The following is a 6,516-nucleotide window of genomic DNA, read 5'->3' as shown; positions in this document are numbered from 1 at the left end:
TCACCCTATGTAAAGCACTCAACAGTCCACTTAACCCCTAAGTTTTCTTAAGTTTCTTTTTGGAATCCTTTCATCTAAACAATATTGAATAATACCTGGTAATAAATGTCCAAGTTTAGAACTAGATCTCTAGGCACAATTACCAAGCTAAATCAGGTCTTTGAAACCATCTCGTCTTCCTTCTTGCTATCTGGCATACATAGCTGGTATTGTGGATGTTGGTAAGAAGGTAGGGAATTTCCCCACTTTGCTCCCTGTTTTTGACATAAGGGTTAAATGTTTTTAAATGTTATTTAAAAAAATTTAGGAGAGTGTGTGTGTGTGTGTGTGTGTATTTGAGTAGATGGGTTTGTTGGATTTTTTTTCTTTTTTTTTTTGAGACAGAGTTTCACTCTTGTTGCCAAGGCTAGAGTGCGATAGTGTGATATCGGCTCACTGCAACCTCTGCCTCCCTGGTTCAAGTGATTCTCCTGCCTCAGCCTCCAGAGTAGCTGGGATTACAGAAATGTGCCACCACACTTGGCTAATTTTGTATTTTTCATAGGGATGGGGTTTCTCCATGTTGGTCAGGCTAGTCTCAAACCCCTGACCTTTGGATCCGCCCATCTCAGCCTCCCAAAGTGGACAGTTTTAACTAAAAGACAGTTGTGTGTGTGTGTGTGTGTGTGTGTGTGTGTGTGTGTGAGAGAGAGAGAGAGAGAGAGAGAGAGAGAGATTTGAGTAGACCGTTTTAACTAAAAGTTTTGTGCGTTTGTGAGAGATTTGCAGGCATTATCTGATTCTCCCTATGATACTGTGAGGATATATACTATTGCATATCTTCTGTTTTATGAAAAGGAGGGTTAAAGCACAAGGAAATTAAAGCCTTTTCCAAGGAAGCCACAGGAATAGCAAAGTAGGGATTCACCCTCAAACATGATGGCAGATTTCAGTATTATGTCTGATAAAAGCCAAATCTCTTTGAGAAAATAATGCAAAATTGCTAAGCCAAATTTTTTTTTGTCTGATAATTTTGTAGAGAATATTTAATTTTAGCCAATTATAGGTAGGGAGGCTAGACAAACACTACTTGGATGACTTTCAATTTATGGAAAGTTGCAAAGATTGTACAGACAGTTCTCGTTAAGTCCCCACCAAGCTTCTATGGTCATTAGTATCTTATATTACCAGGTATGTGTATTTCTCAAAACCGAAACCAACATTGGAGTATTACTATTAATTACATTACAGATTTTATTTGAATTTTACCATTTTTCCCCTTAAGATATTTCATAATCTAGAGTACCACATTGTACTACTATTTTCCTACTCCTCTGTTCTATGACAGTTTTTCATTCTTTCCTCAATTTTGATGACTTTAACAATCAGAGTGAGTACTGGCCAGGTGTCCTCTAGAATGTCCACCACTGCATTCTGTATTTGACTGGTTTTTCTCATGATTAGATTGGGATTATGGGGTTTTCAGAGAACAGCACAGAGGAAAAGTATCTTTTTCATCACTTCCCATGAGGGTACATGATAACCCTGTGACTTCACTGGGAATGTTAACTTTAATCATTCGGTTAAGATAGGGTTTGCCCTGATTCACTATTGAAGTTACTGTTTCTGCTTTTACCTACTCTTATTCTTTCAAATCAAGTTATACTAAGTGTAGCCCATCATCATAGTAAGATGGGGGAATTAAGTTCTGCATCCTTTTGGGGTTAGGTATCATCACCGTATTTGGAATTTTTCTATAAGAAAGATTTATCTCCATTTGTTTTACATATCATGTACTCAGATTTGTTTATTTTATGTTTGTTATTTATTTTGTTGCTCAGTTTGTTTCAGCTTTGGCCATTGGGAGTTCTTTCAGATTGGTTTCTGTGACCTTTCACAAGCCTCTGTTCTGATAGCAGGGAAAGTAGATAGAGGGAAGAATTGTTAGAGAGGTATCAAATAGGAGGAAAAATGGAGTCTAGAGCTGTGGCAAGGTGGTAGGGAGTGCCTTCAACATTAAATGGGAGCCTCCACAGTTAATTATAGTATGAGGAGGGATGGGTTCAGATTGTATTACGGCCAAGTTTGTAGTCACTGAGAGTGAGCAGTAAACACTTAATGAGTTTTTTTTTCCCCAGCCACATTTAACTACATGGCTGCTTAAATAAGGGTGTTGTAACATTACACACGGATATAAAAAATAAACATCTAGTAATTGTTACTAAATACTTGTTGAGCAAAATGAAAGGTGCTGGAATAAGAAAAATGTTAACAATAACTTGGTAAATTCTAAATACTTCAATGCATGATTAAAATGTATCTAAAAAGATTTTGAGGAAAGCTATCCAACTTTAGTCAAAGAAATAAAAATACCTAAATTTGAAGCAAAAAAATGCGTAGAACAGCCCCTCCCCTTAACCTCAATTTAGTGGGAGAAAGCTCTTACAAAATACAGTTGTACTTAAGTGTCTGTGGGGAATTGGTTCCAACATCACCCACAGATAGCAAAATTTAAGGATGCTCAAGTCCCTTATATAAAACCACATGGTATTTGCATGTAACCTATGTATATCCTCTCATATACTTTAAATCTCTAGAGTAACCCTAATACAATGCTATACAATACTTCATGTAGAATCAGCATAATACCATGTGGCGAATTCAGTATTGTCTTTGGAATTTTGTAGCGTTTCTTTTCCTTTGAGTATTTGTAATTTGCTTGTTGAATCCATGGATACTGGATACTGAACCCATGAATATAGATGGCCTGTTGTTCTTCAGGTTAAAGCCTCTCATAAAATAGGAACAGCTTTGCCTGAATAAAGAGGCAAACTCTTAACGAGTTGACTGAGCAGTCTTGAAGGACAAGTTTATAGATAAGAAAGGCGAGCTAAGGTTATTCTCTTTGCAAAACTTAAAATTTGATGTTTTTAGGGAACTAAAAGTACCATGGCTGTAGGAAACCTCAGAGAAAGACAGGGAACTTTGTAATAATGCTGTTGGAATTAAACTGGACCACAGTGAATATTGACTACAAACTGATTATTTGAATACCTAAGTGTGTAACACAGAACAATGAGATTCTTGCACCTACCTTAAAATGAAACATCTGTGTCCTGTTAGCAATGAGGTTATCACAAAGGCTAAGTACCTGCAATGTAAATGTAATGGGAACTAAAGTTTAATGAGTGTGATGCAGTGGTAGAATTGTCAGTGATGCTTGGTTGCTGTCTATTTCTTCTGCTTGAGTCAAAGTGCCTTGAGTTCAGTTTTTAGTTCATGATAACTAAATGACTTGGGACATTCTTTATGCCTAAGTTGTTATACCTGTAGAATGAAAATGACAGTGTAGGAATTTTAAATTGTAGAAATTCTAAATAATAAAGTATTTGGCACATAAATATGCAGCCAATATTGCCAGTTTTTATCCATTCCCCATGTCTACAGATACTTAATACATATGCACACATGTACATATGTGTGTGTGTGTATATATATATACATATATAGCAGCATAATACCCTGTGGAGAATTCAAGTATTATCTTTGGAATTTTGTAGCTTTTTCTTTTCCTTTGAATGTTTTTAATTTGCAATTGTTGAATCCATGGCTACTGGATACAGAACCCATGAATATAGAGGGCCTTTTGTTCTTCAGGTTAGAGATAAAGCCTCTCATAAAATAGGAACAGCTTTTCCTGAATAAAGAGGCAAACTCTTAACAGGTTGACTGGGCAGTATTGAAGGACAAGTTTGTAGATAAGAAAGGCAAGCTAAGGTTATTCTCTTTGCAAAACTTAGGATTTAAGTTTTACATGAAGACATTTATATATATATAATATATATATAATATATATCTGTGCATGTGTGTATATATTCTCATGCCTATTTCCCACTTACTCTTTATAGAGCACTAGAGCCATATATCTAGCTGCCTCCTGTGTATTTCCCTTTATTTTTATTTTTTATGAAGATGGGTCTTGCAGTGTTGCCCAGGCTGGCCTCGAATTCCTGGACTCAAGCAATCTTCCTGCCTTGGCCTCCCAAGGTGCTAGCATTATAGGTGTGAGCCACTACACCTGGCCTGTATCTCCCTTCCCATGTCAAACAAGCAATTTTACCGTATCTAAATTCTCTAAACCCTCTACCCACCAAACCTGTATCTCATGTTGTGTTTCATATTGATAAACATTATTAGTAATTGAGAATCCTTTTAGATTTCCTTTTTGCCTTCCTATGCCAAACAAAATCTGATTTACTTAGAACTGAGAATTCTGCTGCTTAATTCTCAAACCAATACTCTTCTGTTACCACTGTTTTCATTTGTAGGCTAAGATAATTGCACTTTCTTCCTAAATGGTCTTTTGGCATATAGTAGGGTTTTAGTAGTAGTTGCTAAGTGAATTTGTTTGACCAAGCATTAATGTTTTCATCACTCCGATGCTAGAGTGCTCTTAACTAACAAGCAATTTAGTTCGTGTTATTTCTTTGCTTAAAGCCTTTCAGTGCCTTTTCATGACTTTCAGAATTAAACTAGAATCCTTTTGCATATAGTAAAAAGTTTCCAGTTTTTTTCAAGACTCACACTACTCCCACCTCCCAATTCTAGCATACTTAGGTACACTAGCTATGCTGAACTAGTAATAGGCTTTCATCTTAGTACAAGTTTCTTAAACCTGGAATGCCCTACACATACCCCACTACCATTCCTTTTTAGCTTTCATGACTCAATTCGGAATACTAGGATGCCACCCCTGGTTCCTCTTCAGTTTCCATGGGAATTTGGTGAAAATCCTGAGTTTCTCCTTCCCCAATATCCCTCTCCCTTAGCATAGTGTCTGTCATTATAGCAAGCCCTCAGTGTTTGATGAGGGTCAATTAATATCTGTTACCTTTCTCAAGGTTTTGATCAGTTGTACTTTTTCCTCATTACTGATATAAAATAATAAATCTGTTTTTCAATGGAAAGCATTCTTTGATTGTGAAAGGAGCTTTTATTCTGAAGTTAAAGCTTTGTAAGATAGACCATTGTGACCGTCATTAAACTTGTGTCAGAAGAAACTTTTTTTTTTTAATCTTTATTTTAGAGACAGGGTCTCACTCTGTTGGCCAGGCTGGTCTGAAACTCCTAGCCTTAAGTGATCCTCCTCCAGCCTCCCAAAGTGCTGGGATTATAGACGTGAGCTACCATGCCCAGCTTTTTTCTGTTTCTTACATCCAAGAAGGCCATGTCTTCACAAGCCGAAAAATCTTTGAAGTTAAGGATAGATGCCTCTAGAACATGTAAATAAACTTTATTGTCCTCAATTTTCTACTTAAAGTATGCCAACTTTATTAGACACAACTAAGACATTTATTTTGGCTTATATACATAACACTAACTGTTATGAGCTATTTGTGTGGTAAGTAATGAAATAAATACCTGAAAGTCAAAATCAAAATGAAGTATTGAGTTTGGATGAAGCAAATCCAGTTAATTACAGTCTATCCTCATATTAACTCTGTTAGTGACACTGTTACCTCTAGTCTAGCTGTTGACTGTGAACCTGTTAAAAATGTTGCTTTTTCAGCAATATTTTCCCTGTGTCAGAATGGGAAAATAAATTATCTGTATTCTTATGATTTGAATAATGTATTAGAGCCTAAGAATTTTAAAGTGGCATTAGCAACTGTGACATGAGAATAGGAGATATTTCCACCTTTGTAAATGGTGCAATTAGAATTACAAGATTGTGTTGCCCTATATCACACTCAAAATTGTGTCTCCTATGTTATAATTGATGCCTTAGAATCACAAAAAAAAAAAAGAGAGAGAGAAATGTTAAGGAGAATGTAGTTAATTCTACCAGAAGAGACTGGTAGAGTCTACATCAATATTCTCAGGCTGCACACCTAGTACCTGTGGTACTAAAACCCTAGTATAGAAGAGTGCTAAGAAGGAATTAAAAATAGAATAATGAAAGTTGGGTTTTGTGTTTTTTCCTCAAATTAGTGATAATGAAAATGTTTAAATTCAGGCCTCCCATAAAGTATTCTATATCATAAAGTCTAAGGCAGGTACCTTACCATGAAAAACATTTTGAAGCACTGATGACTGATAGGAGAGACAAAATGTGTAACCTACAATTTTGGTAAAGCCATTGGAAATTGGCAAACCTAAACTATGTTTCCTCTACATTTGGAGACTTCATCTGTTGGTAAAGGGTAGGAGGGAAGCAGATGTCCAGGTTTATAGTTAATGTAGATGCAAAAGAAAGTCTTGTTCAAGGACTCTACATACTTAACACTTAATATTATACATTAAAATTCATTTTTTAGGTACCACTGCATTCTGGTATCATTACTTAGTGCCCTCCTGATTATATTTGCTGGGGCTATTTGAATCAGTATGATCTATTTTTGTAAAATCTCTAATTTTTTTCATTAGAGGGTAAGTTAGCCTAGCCCTTTTAGCGGCTAATTTGAGAATATCTGAAAAATTAGAATATTCACAGTATGAACATTTAAACATGAATTGTTCATGCTAGGCAGTGAACTA

The sequence above is a fragment of the Aotus nancymaae genome, unplaced genomic scaffold (assembly GCF_030222135.1).
Source record: "Aotus nancymaae isolate 86718 unplaced genomic scaffold, 86718_ANA_hifiasm-v0.15.2.pri h1tg000007l, whole genome shotgun sequence".
Classification (NCBI taxonomy): Eukaryota; Metazoa; Chordata; class Mammalia; order Primates; family Aotidae; genus Aotus; species Aotus nancymaae.
The sequence above is the reverse complement of the archived record's forward strand: the minus strand, read 5'-3'. Positions refer to the sequence as shown.